The sequence below is a fragment of the Felis catus genome, chromosome A1 (assembly GCF_018350175.1).
Source record: "Felis catus isolate Fca126 chromosome A1, F.catus_Fca126_mat1.0, whole genome shotgun sequence".
NCBI lineage: Eukaryota > Metazoa > Chordata > Mammalia > Carnivora > Felidae > Felis > Felis catus.
The window spans coordinates 104,420,755-104,440,517 of NC_058368.1; the positions used below are offsets into that span (position 1 = coordinate 104,420,755).

At 40.4% G+C, this 19,763-nt stretch overlaps 1 protein-coding gene and 1 long non-coding RNA gene across 6 annotated transcripts in view; one reads left to right on the top strand and one right to left on the bottom strand.

Annotated features, from left to right (window-relative positions):
- The window catches only part of MARCHF3 (membrane associated ring-CH-type finger 3), a 151,867-nt gene that overhangs the window by 78,227 nt on the left and 53,877 nt on the right, over nucleotides 1-19,763 (bottom strand). The window lies entirely within an intron of this gene.
- Nucleotides 1-19,763, top strand: part of LOC102900144 — a 135,824-nt gene that overhangs the window by 67,750 nt on the left and 48,311 nt on the right. For all 4 annotated transcript variants that reach the window (XR_006598571.1, XR_006598559.1, XR_006598550.1 and 1 more), the window contains one exon: nucleotides 7,455-7,541. This is a non-coding gene — a long non-coding RNA (uncharacterized LOC102900144). The remainder of the gene's footprint in view (nucleotides 1-7,454; nucleotides 7,542-19,763) is intronic.

Here is a 19,763-nt window from a genome sequence, read left to right on the forward strand (position 1 = left end):
ATTCACTTCTTACCAGAGGCAATCACCGTTATAAATTTTGTTGGTTTTCTTCTAGTCCATGTCTACTATTTTTAATATGTCATTATCTTTGAAGAGTACACAGTATTGTTTTATGTACATTAAATCTGTACCATAGTAGACATATTCCAGAAACATTTTGTTCACCCAATACTTGTTTAAAATTTGTCCATATTGAGGGCTGCCTGGGTGGCTCAGTTGGTTAAGTGTCTGACTTCAGCTCAGATCGTGATCTTGCAGTTTGTGGGTTTGAGCCCCGTGTCAGGCTCTGTGCTGACAGCTTGGAGCCTGGAGCCTGCTTTGGATTCTGTGTCTCCCTCTCTCTGCCCCTCCCTCACTTGTGCTCTCTCTCTCTCTCTCTCAAAACTAAATAAACATTTAAAAAAAAATCTATCCTTGTTGATACACAGGGATCCAGTTTGTTCATTTTCAGCTGCTGTGAGCATCCTCATGATCATTCATTTAACAAATACTTAATGTGCACCAAAAATGTTCCTGAAACCGTTCAGGTGGCTGGAGGCACAGCCACGAAGGAAACAAAATACGAACATAGCATATTTTATCTTTCCTCCGTCCACAGACATTAGGTTTTGCCATGACCAATACTGCTTCAGTGACTGTTCTTGTACCAGGCTTTGATTGCATGTGCTTCTCTAGTGAATATTTCTAGAGAGGTAAAGCTCTTTATCACAGGCCACATTTTCAATGTGACCAAGTATTGCCACCTTGCTGTCCAAAGTGGTGCATCAGATGGCATGCCCAGCAAGCTGAGAGAATTGTCTGTTCTGTTCATCCTGCTCTGCATTTGGAAAGTCATACTTCTTTTATTTTTGCCATTCTGATGGCCGAGGAATGGTGCCTCTTGGTTTTAGTAAGCATTTCCCCTAATTGTTAGTGAGGCTTACCATCTCTTCTCCCATTTATTGGTCCTTTAAATCTCCTTTGTGTACTCCCTGAAGGGATCCTTCGCTGCTCTTTTTTGTAGTTAGTTGTTTGTCTTTTTCTTACCAACTTGTAACGTTCTCCATCTATACAGTGTGGAAGCAAAAACATTTTCTGTTTTATACATTGAAAATATATTTTTGCAATTCAGGGTTTGTGTCTTTATTTATAGCAGCCTCTGCATAAAAGAATTTTACTTCTTAATGCCATCTTTGCCTTTATGAACTGTCCTTTTTGTATACTGACTGAAAAATAATCTCTCCCCCACAGTCATAAAGAAATTCTCCCCTCTATTTCCTCTTAGTAATTTTAAAGGTTTATTTTACACACACAGGCCTCTAATTCATCTAAAATTACCCATCTGTATGAGTTAGGCATTAGTCTACCTTTTTGTCATAATGAGAGCTAAATCATTTATTAAACAATCTTTCTTTTTCTCCCTTATTTTTAATGCCTTGTCTACCCTCTGCCAAGTTCCCACATATATTTTGAAGATTGTTTCTGTGGTTTCTATGATGTTACAATGAATGGATCTGCGATTTGTCAGGTTCTTTTTTGAAACAATTCTCTTTTGCTCCCTAAGTTTCCCATCTTTCACCCAGTCTCAGTACTACTCTGTCTGTCTTCACTTACATTGGCCATATTTTTAAACAGACCTCTTTATTTAAAGATGAGGAAACAGGGGGCACCTGGGTGGCTCAGGCGGTTGAGCATCTGACTCTTGATCTGGCTCAGGTGATGATCTCACATTTCATGGGTTCGAGCCCCACATTGGGCTCCACTGACAGCATGGAGCCTGCTTGGGATTCTCTCTCTCCATCTCTCTCTCTGCCCCTCCCCCACCCACTCACTCTCATTCTCTCTCTTCTTTAAAAAAAAAAAGATGAGGAAATGGAATGAAGCAAATAAATACGCCTTTAAAACTTGATCATGTTCTTCCAATCCATGAGCACGGAACGTTTTTCCATTTCTTTGTATCTTCTTCATTGCCCTTCATAAGCTTTCTATAGTTTTCATCATACAGATCATTGACATCTTTGGTTAGGTTTATTCCTAGGTATTTTATGCTTCTTGGTGCAATTGTGAATGGGATCCGTTTCTTTATTTGTCTTTCTGTTGCTTCATTATTAGTGTATGAGAATGCAACTGATTTCTGTACATTGATTTTGTATCCTGCGACTTTGCTGAATTCATGTGTCAGTTCTAGCAGACTTTTGGTGGAGTCTATCGGGTTTTCCATGCATAATATCATGTCATCTACAAAAAGTGAAAGCTTGACTTCATCTTTGCCAATTTTGATGCCTTTGATTTCCTTTTGTTGTCTGATTGCTGATGCTAGCACTTCCAACACTATGTTAAACAACAGCGGTGAGAGTGGACATCCCTGTCGTGTTCCTGATCTCAGGGGGAAAGCTCTCAGTTTTTCCCCATTGAGGATGATATTAGCTGTGGGCTTTTCATAAATGGCTTTTATGATGTTTAAGTATGTTCCTTCTATCCCGACTTTCTAAGGGTTTTTATTAAGAAAGGATGCTGAATTTTGTCATATGCCTTTTCTGCATCGATTGACAGGATCATATGGTTCTTTTCTTTTATTAATGTGATGTATCACATTGATTGATTTGCAAATGTTCAAACACCCCTGCAGCCCAGGAATGAATCCCACTTGATCATGGTGAATAATTCTTTTTATATGCTGTTGAATTCGATTTGCTAGTATCTTACTGAGAATTTTTGCATCCATATGCATTAGGGATATTGCCTGTAGTTCTCTTTTTTTGCTGGGTCTCTGTCTGGTTTAGGAATCAAAGTAATGCTGGCTTCATAGAATGAGTCTGGAAGTTTTCCTTCCCTTTCTATTTTTTGGAACAGCTTGAGAAGGGTAGGTATTATCTCTGCTTTAAATGTCTGGTGGAATTCCCCAGGGAATTCATCTGGTCCTGGACTCTTGTTTGTTGGGAGATCTTTGGTAACTGATTCAATTCCTTTGCTGGTTATGAGTCTGTTCAAGTTTTCTATTTCTTCCTGTTTGAGTTTTGGAAGTGTGTGGAATTTGTCCATTTCTTCCAGGTTGTCCAGTTTGTTGGCATATAATTTTTCATAGTATTCCCTGATAATTGCTTGTATATCTGAGGGATTGGTTGTAATAATTCCATTTTCATTCATGATTTTACCTATTTAGGTCATCTCCCGTTTCTTTTTGAGAAGCCTGGCTAGAGGTTTATCAATTTTGTTTATTTTTTCAAAAAACCAACTCTTGGTTTCATTGATCTGCTCTACAGTTTTTTTAGATTCTATATTGTTTATTTCTGCTCTGATCTTTATTATTTCTCTTCTTCTGCTGGGTGTGGGGTTTCTTTGCTGTTCTGCTTCTATTTCCTTTAGGTTGCTATTAGATTTTGTATTTGGGATTTTTCTTGTTTCCTGAGATAAGCTTGGATTGCAATGTATTTTCCTCTCAGGACTGCCTTTGCTGCATCCCAAAACATTTGGATTGTTGTATTTTCATCTTCATTTGTTTCCATATATTTTTAAATTTCTTCTCTAATTGCCTGGTTGACCCATTCATTCTTTAGTAGGGAAGAATAAATATTGTTAAAATGTCAATACTACCCAAAGCTATCTACACATTCAATGCAATCCCATTCAAAATTGCACCAGCATTTTTCTCAAAGCTAGAACAAGCAATCCTAAAATTTGTATGGAACTGCAAAAGACCCCGAACAGCCAAGTAATTTTGAAGAAGACCACCAAAGCGGGAGGCATCACAATCCCACACTTTAGTCTCTACTACAAAGCTGTAATCATCAAGACAGCATAGTATTGGCACAAAAACAGACACATAGACCAATGGAATAGAATAGAAACCCCAGAATTAGGCCCATAAAAGTATGGCCAACTAATCTTTGACAAAGCAGGAAAGAATATCCAATGGAAAACAGTCTCTTTAACAAATGGTGCTGGGAGAAGTGGACAGCAACATGCAGAAGAATGAAACTAGACCACTTTCTTACACCATTCACAAAAATAAACTCAAAATGGATGAAGGACCTGAATGTGAGACAGGAAACCATCAAAACCCTAGCGGACAAAGCAGGAAAAAACCTCTCTGACCTCAGCCACAGCAATTTCTTACTTGACACATCCCCAAAGGCAATTAAAAGCAAAGGAATTAGGGGTGCCTGGGTGGCGCAGTCGGTTAAGCCTCCGACTTCAGCCAGGTCACAATCTCGCGGTCCGTGAGTTCGAGCCCCGCGTCAGGCTCTGGGCTGATGGCTCGGAGCCTGGAGCCTGTTTCCGATTTTGTGTCTCCCTCTCTCTCTGCCCCTCCCCCGTTCATGCTCTGTCTCTCTCTGTCCCAAAAATAAAAAAATAAAAAAAGTTGAAAAAAATAAAAGCAAAGGAATTAAAAGCAAAAATGAACTATTGGGACCTCATGAAGATAAAAAGCTTCTGCATTGCAAAGGAAACAATCAACAAAACTAAAAGGCAACCAATGGAATGGGAAAAGATATTTGCAAATGACATAGCAGACAAAGGGCTTGTGTCCAAAATCTGTAAAGAACTCACCAAATTCCATACCTGAAAAACAATCCAGTGAAGAAATGGGCAGAAAACATGAATAGACACTTCTCTAAAGAAGACATCTGGATGGCCAACAGGCACATGAAAAGATGCTTAACGTCCCTCCTCATCAGGGAAATACAAATCAAAACCACACTCAGATATTACCTCACGCCAGTCAAGTGGCCAAAATTAACAAATCGGGAGACTATAGATGCTGGTGAGGATGTGGAGAAACGGGAACCCTCTTGCACTGTTGGTGGGAATGCAAACTGGTGCAGGTACTCTGGAAAACAGTGTGGAGGTTCCTCAAAAAATTAAAAATAGACCTACCCTATGACCCAGCAATAGCACTGCTAGGAATTTACCCAAGGGATACAGGAGTGCTGATGCAAAGGGGCACTTGTACACCAATGTTGATAACAGCACTTTCAACAATATCCAATTTATGGAAAGAGCCTAAATGTCCATCAGCTGATGAATGGATAAAGAAATTGTGGTTTATATACACAATGGAATACTACGTGGCAATGAGAAAGAATGAAATATGGCCTTTTGTAGCAACGTGGATGGAACTGGAGAGTGTGATGCTAAGTGAAATAAGTCATACAGAGAAAGATACCATATGTTTTCACTCCTATGTGGATCCTGAGAAACTTAACAGACAACCATGGGGGAGGGGAAGGGAAAAAAAAAGGTTAGGGAGGGAGTCAAAACATAACAGACTCTTAAAAACTGAGAATAAACTGAGGGTTGATGGGGGGTGGGAGGGAGTGGAGGGTGGGTGAGGTGTATTGAGGAGGGCACTTGTTGGGATGAGCACTGGGTGTTGTATGGAAATCAATTTGACAATAAATTTCATATTCAAATAAATAAATTTAATTAATTAAAAAAAAACCTGATCATGTGTTTCTTGGCCATAGTGTTTTGTCTTTCTGATTTGTTTACTCATGTTCCCCCAATCTTTGATTTTGTTTTTGCCTTTCTCTTAGTGAATTCTCTATATATCTTCAAAATATTAACTCTTTGTTATTTGTATTTAAATTAAAAAAAAAAATCCCGGGATGCCTGGTGGCTCAGTCAGTTAAGAGTTCAACTCTTGATTTTGGCTCAGGTCATGATCTTACTGTTGTGAGATCGAGCCCTGTGTCGGGCTCCACATTGGGCATGGAGCCTACTTAAGATTCTCTCTCTCTCTCCCTCTCCTTCTTCCTCTTCCCTGCTTGTGCACGCTCTCTTTCTTTAAAAAAAAAAAAAAAATCCTATCATTTGTCTTCTAGTTTTGTTTATAGTCTGTTTGACAAAAATTTTTAAATTTTTTTTTCAACGTTTATTTATTTTTGGGACAGAGAGAGACAGAGCATGAACGGGCGAGGGGCAGAGAGAAAGGGAGACACAGAAACGGAAACAGGCTCCAGGCTCTGAGCCATCAGCCCAGAGCCTGACGCGGGGCTCGAACTCACGGACCGCAAGATCGTGACCTGGCTGAAGTCGGACGCTCAACCGACTGCGCCACCCAGGCGCCCCTGACAAAAATTTTTAGATATTCTTCTCTGTGATATCCTTTATTATTCCTCTACTGAGAAAAATCTTCATTCCAAGAGCAGATTAAAATTTATCCTAGATTTTTTCTTTAAGTAGACTACACATCCAGCATAGAGCCCAACAACAGGCTTGTGCTTATGACCCTGAGATCAAGACCTGAGCTGAGATCAAGAGTCAGATGCTCAACAGACTTAGCCACTCAAGTGCCCCTCATTGTAGATTTTCTGTGACTTTTATAATTTCATGAATTCTTCAATACATTTAAATTTTATTTTGGTGTATGGTGTGATGTCAAAAGCCAGCTTTCATTTTCTCCAAATTGTTTATCAACTGGTTCAATCTTATTTATTGGTAACTTCTTCATGTGTATGCCACTGTTCTCAACAGTAAATCCCTATTCATCGTAGAATCTCTCCCTAGGCACTGCTTCATTAATCTATATTTGGAAAACATCACATTTCAAAGTTATGATAGCTTTATAATTCATTTCAGTAACTGTTAGACAAAGATCTCTTGTCTTCCACATTTTGTTGATCATTTTTTTTTTAAAATTTTTTTTTCCAGTATATGAAATTTATTGTCAAATTGCTTTCCATACAACACCCAGTGCTCATCCCAAAAGGTGCCCTCCTCAATACCCATCACCCACCCTCCCTCCCTCCCACCCCCCCATCTTGTTGATCATTTCTATTTATTCTTCCTGGGTTATTGTTGTTTTCTTGTTTTCTCTTTGTTTTTTGTTTTTTTCTTAACCTTGAGTCACCATTTTAAAGTTGAGATTTTCTTTTAAAAAAATTTTTTTTTTCAACATTTATTTATTTTTGGGACAGAGAGAGACAGAGCATGAACGGGGGAGGGGCAGAGAGAGAGGGAGACACAGAATCGGAAACAGGCTCCAGACTCCGAGCCATCAGCCCAGAGCCCGACGCAGGGCTCGAACTCCCGGACCGCGAGATCGTGACCTGGCTGAAGTCGGACGCTTAACTGACTGCGCCACCCAGGCGCCCCTGAGATTTTCTTAAAAATGTGTTTCACCTGAAGAATAACATAGAAAAGAACTACATTTTGAAAATATTTAGTCTTCCTATCTAGCTACATAGCCTTTATTAGAGTTTGCTTTTATTTCTCTCAGCAAATAGTTCAGTTTTCCAAGTACTCATTTATTATTATTGAATATTTTACATCTTAGTAAATGGGATCTTTTCCATTATATTTTACACACACTTATTGCTCATTGACAGAAAAGCTATTGATTTTGGTTTATTTTGTAGATAGGGGTTTTTTTTTAATTAAATTTTTATTCATTATATTTTGATTGATTCTCTTGTTTTTAGGTAAACAGAAACATCACCTATAAATGATGATCTTTTTCCTTCTTTCCACAGATTTCTGTTTCCTGGATGGGCTGTAGCTTCCAGCAGAATACTGAGTGATCACTTTGTGAAGGGAGTCTTGGTCCTGATCCTCATGAGGTATTAGTTTATTGTCCTTACCAGTTTACTAGTTAGTGTGCTCTGAGCTGTTATTCTGGTCTCAATGTTCTTGATCATATTAAGATATATGTTAGTTTCAGAAATGGTCTTGTGTACTTATCCTGAATTTTCAGCTTTTTTTTTTTAAAGTGCAATTTTTTTTAAATTTCTAAAAGCCCGTTGCTTTTGTATTCTGTATTTTGTTTTTCGTGATCAAATTCTTCATATTCCATTTATTCTATGTCCCTAGTCTCTTCTGATTTACTCTATTTATTACTACTTTTAAAATAATTTACCTTTGAATCCAAAAAGTGTCTCATGACTGGATGGTACAGACAAGGAGAGGAAAGATCAAGGGTACCAAATAATCTTCGGGTCAAACATCAAATGTGACAGGTTTTTTAAAAATGCCACTTGTTCACTTGAAAAGAAATTGATTGATGACTGGCACACAGAGGAGAAAAGCTGGTAACTACCACTTTGGCTGACTTTTATGTGCAAGATACAATTAAATTAAAGAGAAATGATCACAAAAGCCCACCACACACACACACACACACACACACACACACACACACACACACAATAATGGAGTTATTTCAAAAAGACAGAGGATCAAAGTGTAAGAGCTCCACTGACTACAGGTGGAAAATAAAAAAAAAAGTAGTATTGCACCATGAGCCCAAGTACGAAATCGGAGTCCATACTTCTACAAATAAGTGACTGAATAAATAAATCAAGGGAGGGGGAGGGAGAAGAGACCTATCTCCTGTGCAGAAGAAATCTGAATAAGTTATGTACATGCTCAGACTCAAGGAGGTGGAACATAACTCCCCGTTCCTCAAGTGTCGCTGGGCATGGTGACTTCGTTCCAGAGGATGCTGTATGGAAGAGAGGGAAGAAGAGCAACTTCAGGGTGGAGAAACCTGGTACACGCCATCACCTCAGTCAGGTGATCACGGTCAACATCAACCCGGAAAAGTCATGTTGATAACATGTGGCCTTCATGTGTGATGACACTGGCCCTTGACTTGCATTGTCTTCCTCTCCCAAACTCAGAACCCTAGATGCATCCTCATGGAGGGACATTCTACAAAATACTGACTTGTGGTTGTCAAAGTCAAGGCATACGTGTGAGGAACTGTCACAACCAAGAGGAGCCTAAGGAGACATGACAACTGACTGTCGGAACACAAAAAGCATATTACGTAAAATTCCATAAAAACTAAGGAAATGTGAATGAAGCATAATCTTGAGTTACTAAGAATGCATCAGTATTGGTTCATTAGTTGTAACAAAGATACTATACTAATTTAAGGTGTTAGTGATAGAGGAAACTGGGTGGGAGGTATATGAGAACTTTTTTTTTTTTTACTATCTGCAGTTTTTCTGTAAATACAAAACTGTTCTAAAAAATAAAGTTTATTTACTTATTAAAATTTTTTAAACATTTATTTATTATTGAGAGACAGAGCTTGAACAGGGGAGGGGGCAGAGAGAGAGGGAGACACAGAATCAGAAGCAGGCTCCAGGCTCTGAGCCGTCAGCACAGAGCCCGACCCTGTGCTCGAACTCACAAACTGCAAGATCGTGACCTGGGCCGAAGTCGGCCGCTTAACTGACTGAGCCACCCAGGGGCCCCAATAAAGTTGACTTAAGAAATAATCACACCTTAATTCCTTGGTGTTCTTAAAGCTGTGATTACCACACACCATGGTGGAACACAACTGTAACTCATGAACGGCTAGCCCTGGTTGGCATTCCAACCAGCATCGCATCTGGGACTGATTACCAATGTACCTTTGTCTCCTAGGTGATTGCTTGGTTATAGTTCCATAGAGGGTACTCAGTTAAATTCTAAAAGCTCCTCTGAGAAAACAGCAAGAACAAATGGACATAATTTGCAGTCGGAAGGGGTTGAGTTAGAGTTCTGGTGTGCTGTGAAGTCAAGCTATGTGATGTTCCTAGCTAGGTATCTTTTAAAGGGTGAGTTGACGATAGGTCAGTTTGGGTAGCCTGGCTTTAGCACGTCTTTGAGTAAATCAGGCAAGAAAATGAACTGTCGGGTGCCTGGGTGGTTCTCTTGGTTAAGCATCTGACTCTTGATTTTGGCTCAGGTCATGATCTCACAGTGGGATCATGTGGCATCCAGACTCGCGTTGGGCTCTGCCCTGATAGCGTGGAGCCTGCTTGGGATTCTCTCTCTCTCTCTCTCTCTCTCTCTCTCTCTCTCTCTCTGTGTCTGCCCCTCCCCCCCTTGTGTGCACATGCTCACACACTCACTCTCTCCCTTAAAATAAATAAACAGAAAAAACGAATTGGTACAGTTTCCAGGAGGCCCTAAGAGTTTTTGTATCTTAAGCCGAAAATTTCCATAAACTAAAAGTTGGTCTAAGTGGTTCCAATCACATAGAAATTGTTCTTCAAATTGTCTCCAGTCTCTGCCATTCTCTCCATCAACACATGATTTATTAATTTTGTTTCAGAGACTTGAGTTCAGGCTGCATAAATCATGAATAAAGATTAGTTTAACAGTCACAATGCCCCCTGGGACAATGTTTCAAGTGAAGAAAACTCAAAATTGTCGCAGTGTGAAAATAATATGACAGTTGTATCAATATTTGCAAACTGAAGTGATATTCAGTACCCTTACAGAGGCGGGGAATAAATTCTATTCCTTCTCACTTTATGCAAACTCCAGAACTTTCTTTTTTAATTTTTTATCAATATTTTCCCCTTTGAGAATGTTTTGACAACAAGTCTCCGTTCACCCTGATCTGCCTCCAGCTGTTAAGCAAATCACACACTGACCTCTTGCTACTGCCTTGATGACTTAAATACTTTAGAGAAACAATATATTACCTGGCCCCCAAGCCATTCACAGTAATGACAGTTTGCCATCTTTATGCATTCAAAAACGAGAGAACTGTCTGTTAGTGTGGCAAATACCATGGTTTAAAATTTTTTTTTCAACGTTTATTATTTATTTTTGGGACAGAGAGAGACAGAGCATGAACGGTAGAGGGGCAGAGAGAGAGAGGGAGACACAGAATCGGAAACAGGCTCCAGGCTCTGAGCCATCAGCCCAGAGCCCGACGCGGGGCTCGAACTCACGGACCGCGAGATCGTGACCTGGCTGAAGTAGGACGCTTAACCGACTGCGCCACCCAGGCACCCTAATACCATGGTTTTAATATTCACAAGTGTATCACCTTGTTTCCACTAGCTTATTCTACTTGACTTTTTAATCTTCATGAAACTCTAGTTGTTCATGTACTTAGATATGTAACTGTGATTCAGAAAAAATGACCAGGTAATAAATACTCTGGTTAGAAGCTAAATACTCACTGGAATGAGTTAAAAGTGGCTAGTTTTAAGGAGAAATGAGTCATTATTCAGGCAACTTAATTTTCTCTGACTTATTCTCAGGTAGCTGATGGTGTGGTGAGGACCGACAATAAGATCACAGGGTAGAGGCTATCCTAGCTATGACTTAGAAGATCACACGACAGCAAGATCACATAGCTATTCTAGCAATGACTTCATACAGTTAATGGAATCTCTTGCTTTAAACATTTATTCCAAATGTCTGAATCCTGGGTGTGCTAGATGAAGAAAAGAGAGGAACAGAGTACGTACAAGGGAGCAAACCACAGTCTGTTAGACGAACTTCTCTCTCCACTTCCCGAATGATAGATATTTTGATGGAGAGCTTTCAACACGCTCTCTTGGTCAGCAATGAGGGGCACTGATTTATATACAGGCAGGGTCTGCACAGAGGGCTGTCAAAATAAAACTGTAGCGAATCATTAGAAGGCTGAATTCAATATGTTAAATCCCTAATCAGGCCAAAACCCAGACTCCGACATCTGTCTCGGGGAGGGGACCACCACGAGGCTGATGAAAGAGGGTTCGTGGAAAGGTCAGGAAAAAAATGCCAACAGTTACACTTACTATTATAAAAGAGTGTAGTACTCTTTGTGGTAAGCAATACAATTTGTTCCCTTTTTGTCCTATGTTGTCCCCTATTCATTTGACTAACTATGTTATCAAATCAATTTCATTAGCTAGTATGGGGGAATGAACAAAACCTGATTAAAATTCAAATTATAATCCCATCATGATGTAGTCTGCCCTGGCATTCTCCGAATCTAATAAGAAATTATGCCTCATCAGACATACATAATTTGGCTTGAAGTGGTATTAGTGGGAGGCCAAATTTATAGTCACAATAAAGTTGTCCGTGCTGGATATTTTCATTTCATAGCGCAAGATGCATTGGGTAACCTAGGTCCCCAGGCAATCATCTCATCATTCGGCCTCACTCTGGGTGGAGCTTGTTTATATCCTATAATTACACCATTAACAGCCACTGCTAAATATAAACACAAGGATGGATATGAATGATTGCTTCACAACTGCGGTGGTGTCACCACACAATTACATTGACAGGCTCACTAGTGACAGCCCTGGAACTACCACGGTTACTCCTCCGCAGTGTAAACAAACAGCCATCTGAACACTTAACAGGAATACGCATTGTGTTTCTTTGTCCAATGAAACAGAGGTGCCAGCATCACATGAAGAAGTGAGGACGGGTCTATGCCGTGAGCCTAGTAGTTCTGCTACACATGTTAAGAGCCCAGGGGTGGAAGGGGTGCCTGGGTGACTCAGACGGTTAAGTGAGCAACTCTTGGTTTTGGCTCAAGTCATGACCTCACAACCATGAGATGGAGCCCCGTGTCGGGCTCAGTATGGAGCACAGAGACTGCTTGGGATTCTCTCTCTCTGCCCCTTCCCTGCTCATTCTCTCTTCCTCTGTCTTTCAAAATGGATAAACTTAAAAAAAAGGAAAAAAAAGGAAAAAAAAAGGACCCAGGGGTGGAGGTTCTGGACACACCGCCAACATCTTAAGAATTCATGTCACAGGAGCCTCGCCATATGCATCTGCTGGTTGGTTCTGAAATCCACTTAACTGGCTGTGTCCCTGGGGGTTAGTCATTTCACGTCCACGGACCTTAACTTCTTCATGTGGCAAAGGAGAGTATCAGGGCCATGTGTTTACGTACATATAAGCATGCTTTCAGTAACAGCAACAAGAAAACTAAATATGAACTTGTGATTCTGTAATTTATTACTGAATCCATTTTGTTGTTATTTTTTTTTAATAACAAAAGATTTCCTTTCTGTCCGTGTGACTGTGGGCAGGTTTGTTGTTCTCTGAGCTTTAATTTTCTTATATACAAATTAAGATAATCACAGCACCTATCATGGTTTATAGACTATTGTGAGAATTACCCAGAAAACGTATGTAACATTTAGTCCAGTGCGTGGCACAGAGTAGGGACCTGATAGACAGGTTTTCATCTGTTTTCTAGCCCTTTTTGTTTTGATTATAAACAAGTGAGCAAAGATTGAATAGATTCATGATTGTCTACTTACAAGGGAAAGTATTTTTATGACCTGTTAGAAATTTTTGTATGAATTCGTTGTCTAGAGAAGCAACATCTGAATTTGGGAAATACTTCAACAGAAATAAGTGATCCTAAAACAATGTATTTGTCCTTTAAAAAATAAACTAGGGTAATACATCGCCCTTGGTATTTTTGTCGCATGAAGCAAGACAGTATCAGGTGCAATACCCATAAAAACCAAAATAGAAGATTTGACCAATCTTAGGTAACTTGTCAAAGTTACCGGGTAGGAAAAAAAAAAAAAAAACCCTTAGGATGTTACTGCTAATTGTTGGGGGGCGGGGAAGGGAAATGCTGCCTTAAAAAGAAAATTGAAAAGCAAACCAAGTACCTGCATTTTCTGCTTGAGTAAATGGCATAAAAGATGTTTGCTACAGAGATTTATTTATTAGTTTGAACTAACAGAAGATCAGTTTGATCTAAGACACTGAAAATTTTTAGAACTGGAAGCTGACAGAAACTTAAGCTTAGTTTTTAAATTGGTGAATCTTTCAAGAAACAAAAAATCGAGGGAGTTTTTTCAGCAGCTGAAGAAAAGCAAGCGGAGAATCAATTCTTCCATCGTCTTCCGTTAGGAAAGCCAAAGGAAAATGGGCTAGGATGTCAAAATGTCAAGGATACTCACTTTAAACTCCTGAAGTTCGTCAAACTAATTCACCAGTATTTTCTGGCATTCTCTCTCCTGTGTGTAACAGAAAACTGGCCTAAGGGGTGGCATCAGAGGGCTAAAGCGCCTCTCTAAAGAGTACTCCTACCTTGGGGCTTATTTTCAATATTTAATACAACATTGGACTGTCTCACACCTTCGCCCATTCTGGCTGAGGGCGCTCGCTCCCTCAGTGAACTAGCTGCTTGGGCCAAGTGTCACAGACGTCAGCCGGTCCTTCAGTTGATACCTTAGAGGGTATCTGACAGAAGGATCTGGAACTATGGTTCGTTCGCATGACTTCACCCAGATTCTGCCAGACCGTAACCTCTGCCCTCCTCCCCACTTCCCCGCTGCTGTGTCTCACCCGTCCTTGGCCTGAGGTGGAACTAACACCGTAGGGTGAAGGGCGCAACACAGAGAAGATGACAAGATCCGCCCCAGTGCAGTGTTCCGGTCAGCAGATTTACCAATTTAAAAACATAATGCTGGTTAATCCGAGTTTCCCTGGTCGCTCTCTTTCCTACACATACCTAAACACATTCCATTTCCTAATTAACTTACTAACTGGTATGGTTTATTCCCCTCCTGACAGACTGCAGTTTCTCCAGAGTTAGGAGCTAGGGCAGATGCAATACTGGCTATTGCATAAAGGCGCTAAGTGCAGGTGCAAAAAGAAACATTTACCAAATGGTTTCTAAATTGAGAGCCCGAATCTGGAGGGTTTCTCTCTTCCTAACGGTCCACGTCTTTGGAGAATTAAGCTTAAAGAATGATTTTCTGGAATTTTAAGATGTGCATCTAGTGAGCTTTCTCCTATGGTCCTGTTATGGTTGTTGGAGGCTGGGGTCCAGAGAGCCGGTGCCTCTTAATCCCTCAGCCCATGGGTCTGGTAGGTCTCCTGAGCACGTGGGATGTTGACTTCTGAAAGGAAGCGGGAGGTTTCAGTGCCAGATCAGTAGAAACAGCTGAGGCAGAGGGCAGCATGGTGAGTCCAGGCTTCTGAGCAGGTGAACCAGACTGGCACGAGGTGAGAGAAGGGTCACATGCCCCCCCACCCCCCCCCCCGACCTCCCACAGCCAGTCCCAGCAGGAGCAGAGGATGGGGAGGGAATGACCTTGTGGAGGATGGGGCTTATTGGCAGCTAATGGAACGGGGATCTCCCTGACTTCCAAGGAGAGAGAGGCAGCAGGCTTCCTAGACAAAGCAAGGAGAGGGGATTTATCTTCCAGAACTCGAGCTGCGTTTCCTATGATGACTTTTTCCTTCACTCACATTGGAACGTGTCTTTTTTAAAGCTTCCATTTCTTAAGCAATAAATATGAACTAGGAGCATTGCCAAGGGCTTTACCTACATGAGATCATTGTCCCCCGAACGATTATATGAGATAAGGATATTTATAACGCCCATCTCCCAGACTGCAGATGAGGGATCCAGAGCTCTCTGTGTGTTAAACAACAGGCCCATGGAAAGAATTCACCATGTTCACACTGGTCTGACTACCTCTTTAGCTAGGGCTCTTTAACATTAAACTGTACTGCTCCTCTTTTGTGAACTGAGGCACTGACTTCACAGAAGGTCGATTTTGGAAAGGATAAACAACAAAAACTGCCAAGATGTTACACAGTCAAGGATTCATTCACAGCCATTGCCCACTCATTAGAAAGGAACATACATAAATGCTGTTTGGGAAGCCATTTTTAGCTATCACCGCCAGGAGAAATGTTTTGTGCTTGAGACTTTAGTTTTATTTATTTTTATTTTATTATTATTTTTTAATGTTTGTTTATTTTTGAGACTGAGACAGAAACAGAGTGCAAGCAAGGGAGGGACAGAAAGAAAGGGAGACACAGAATTCAAAGCAGGTTCCAGGCTCTGAGCCGTCAGCACGGAGCCTGACGTGGGGCTCAAACCCATGAACTGTGAGATCATGACCTGAGCTGAAGTCGGACGCTTAACCAACAGAGCCACCCAGGTGCCCTGAAACTTTAGTTTTATTAATGGCATATTAATGATATAGTATGCTGATAATGATATACATAATTAATTTATAGTGTATCATTATTAACGCTGGTTGAAGCCTAAACAGGGTTTGGAACTGTATAGAGAAGTGTTACAGATACAAGGTGAAACTCCTACAATAGCAGACAAAATAATGAATCAGTGAGACATGAAAGTCACCTAGAGAGAGGATTTTATCTCTACTAGTTTGTAAGTCCTGGTAGAGGCTTTCACGGTCACTGTCCTGCATTCCTAGTGGGAGTATAAAATGGTGAAACTACTTGAGAGGAGGTTTGGCAGTTTCTTATTATGTTAAGCATATATTTAACACACGGCCCAGCCTTGGGTATTTACCCAAGAGAAATGGAAACATACGTCCATGAAAAGACTTGGGCCCTTTCATTCCTAACAGCCCCCAACCGAAAGCAAGAGGTGAATGGATTAGTAACTTTTGGTATATTCATATAAGGAATACTACTCAGTAATAAGATGGAATGAACTACTAATCCCACGCAGCAACATACATGTATGTCATAGCTGTGTTGAAAGAAGCTGGACCCAAGGACATACAGAGTATGAGCCTGTTTGTCTGAAATTCTAGAGGCAAAATTAATCAATAGTGCCAGAAATCACATCACTGGTTGCTTGGGGCAAGGTGGGTACATGGTCGGGCGGCTGACCGCAAAGGGGCACATGATTCGAGGGAGGTGGAGACGTTCTGTGTATCGATGGAATGGTAGTTACATGGGTGTGCGTACACATTTGTCAAAGGCATTCAAATCATATGCTCAAAATATTTTATTGTATATGAATTATACCTCACTAAGGTCGATTAAAAACAGAAAGGCCTACTGGCTGACAAAGGAGTATGCATTGAAAAACCAAAAATCTCTCCCTCTCTGTCACTCTCCCCTGAAATGTTTTCTGTGTCTCATGCTCATTTCAGGAAGTTTATATCCTGTTATTTTTCCTTAGTTGCAAGACTGATTCTTGTTTGTGAAAGCCAAGTGGAAAAAAAAATTAGAAAACTTTAAAATAAAGCTATTAAGGATTTCTCAACTACCTTAGCTGGATAATCAGATTTCCTCAATTGTTGAGGTTTTACTACTCGGAGCATTCTTAAAATGCTATTTTCTAAAACGAGTATTTACCTCCACATGCCTTAAATAACATTTACGGAACACAGTTTAATCCTCTCTGAATGCCTCCAGGTCATCGCTGTGAATATCACAAGTTGTAACATAGCGATGATGTCGGATTGTTAAGGCACATATGACTCTTTGCTTCTGGGCTAAGTGGCCTCAGAATACTTAGGCTTTTTCAGCTGTTATATGTGCATCTTATTCTTGATTGTGTCTTGTTTGGTTGTCAGCAAATATATATATATATATTTATATTTATATTTATATATTTATGTCATATATATATATATATATATATATATATATATATATATATATATACATACTTTTTTTTTCTCCTGTTTGTCTCCCTGTAGAAACTGCTTTTCTCGCAGCCTTCTAAGAGAATCGGACTAACAGAACCATATAGAGAGCAGTGGTCCCCAACCACTGATTTTCCAATCGGCAGTTGACTGGTTTCAAGTAAAGTACCTGGAAACTTGTCAAAACCATAGCAGCCCTGGCCCTGTCCTCGGTGATTCTAACTCAGTGTATATCACACATTATTTTTGATTATGGAAATATGCTTGGCCCCACTGGCCAAATCCACCTTGCTGCCTGTTTTTTAAAAACTGAAACAGAATTTACATACCATAAAATACACCCTTTTAGGTCTACCATTGAGTGGTTTTAGTATTTCACAAAGTTGTGTGGCCATCAGACTTCCCCCAGCCCCCGACAACCACGAATCCACTAGTCACATTTCTGTGTCTATGGCTTTGCCTATTCTGGACATTTAACGTAAATGGAATCACACAATATGTGGCTTTTTGTATCTGGCTTCTTTCACTTAATGTTTTCAAGGTTCATCCATGTCACAGCATGTATCAGTATTTCAAACTCCTTTCTAAAGGTAAATAATACCTCATTGTGTAAATATACCACATTTTGTTTATCCACTCATTAGTTGATGGACATTTGAGTTGTTTCCACTTTTTGGCTTTAAGGAACAAGGCTGCTGCGAGCATTCATGTACAAGCTTTCATGTCTTCTGTTCTATTGGGTATATACCTAGGAGTGGAATTGCTGGGTCCTACGGTAACTCTGTTTTTAAGTTTTTGAGGGACTGCCAGGCTGTTTTCCCAAGTGGCTGTGCCATTTTATATTCCTACCAGCAACATGTGAGGGTTCCAATTTCTCCAAATCCTTGTTGACTCTTGGTATCTTCTATCTTTTTGATTCTAGCTATCTTAGTGTGATGTGCCATCTCATTGTGTTTTTGACTCCTATTTCCCTAATGATGAATGATGTTGAGCATTTTTTTTTGTGCGTATCAGCCATGTGTACATCTTCTTTGGAGAAATGTCTGTTCAAATATTTGATGACTTTTATTTTATTTTATTTTTTTTTTCAACGTTTTTTATTTTTATTTTTGGGACAGAGAGAGACAGAGCATGAACAGGGGAGGGGCAGAGAGAGAGGGAGACACAGAATCAGAAACAGGCTCCAGGCTCTGAGCCATCAGCCCAGAGCCCGACGCGGGGCTCGAACTCACGGACCGCGAGATCGTGACCTGGCTGAAGTCGGACGCTTAACCGACTGCGCCACCCAGGCGCCCCTATTTGATGACTTTTAAAATCAGGTTATTTGGGTTTTTTATCGTTGAGTTGTAAGTTGAGTTTTTAAAAATACGTTCTAGGTACTAGACCCTCTTCAGATATATGATTTCCAAATATTTCCTACTCTTCACTTGCTCTCTTGATAGTGTCCTTTGAAGCACAAAGGTTTTAATTTTTAATTATCTATTTTTTGCTTGATTGCCTGTACTATAGGTGTCATAGCTAAGAAACTATTGCCTAACCCAAGATCATGAAGATTTACACCTAAGTTTTCTTCTAAGTGTTTTATAGTTTTAGCTCTTACATTTAGGTTAAAAAAAAAAAAAAGCTTCTCATGTGATTCTGAGGCACGACTAGTTTTTAAGACTGAGAAGATTTTGGCAGCCTCCAAGAATTTCTTTAAAAGGAACACGCTCTGGGGCACCTGGGTGGCTCAGTCAGTTGAGTATCCAACTTGATTTCGGCTCAGGTGATGATCTTGCCGTTCATGGGTTCAAGCCCCTATCAGGCTTGAACTGGTGGTGTGGATCCTGCTTGGGATTCTCTCTCTCTGCCTTGTGCTCTCTCTCTCTCTCTCAAAATAAATAAACTTAAAAAAAAAAGGAACAAGCTTTGGTGTGCAGTTTTCATAATATACATGTTGAATGATAAAAGGTCTTTTCGGTCTACTTTTTCTGGGTTACAGATGGCTAAGATGTTCAGAGAGTTGATTCAGGAAGACTGTGTATTACTGTTTAGGTGTATAGTCACGTATAGTCACCTCTTAGTACCAAACAAACTAAAACAAGTTTAGGAGGAGCTCCTTACACGTTCCAAGTTTAACATACAGACTGTCATCTTAAGTCAGTTTCAACGTATGGTGCCCCATAGTTCTGATCCAGGTATTGGGAAATGTTGTGGAGAAGAGAAAGCTAAAGTCAGCAGCTGGGACCTAGCTAGCTTTCAAAGGACGATGGCACGATTGCCACATTTCTTCCATCTGCAGAAAGAAAGATAAGCAGGTACAACCACAAACCATCAGTTGCCAGTTGACAGTTTGTCCCAGAGACCCTGAGGCCAGTGGCTTTCAAACTCCAGTGAACGTCGCGATCACCAGAAGAGCTTGTAAAAACCCAGATCCCTGCGCCCCACTCCCAGAAATGCTGGGAACCTGATTTTGCCTTTTTGATATGCTAGCAGATTAGGTTAATGATGATGGCCCTAGGATCCCACTTTGAGGATAAATGGGTGGTCCATCCTGCCCTGTTGCTTCCAGAACATTGATCAAGCAAGCATTAAGCCAGAAGACTCATCTGGGGCTCCTCCTTGGTTGTGAACATGCTAAAAGTATATACCAAGGAAGTTATGAAGCCATAAATT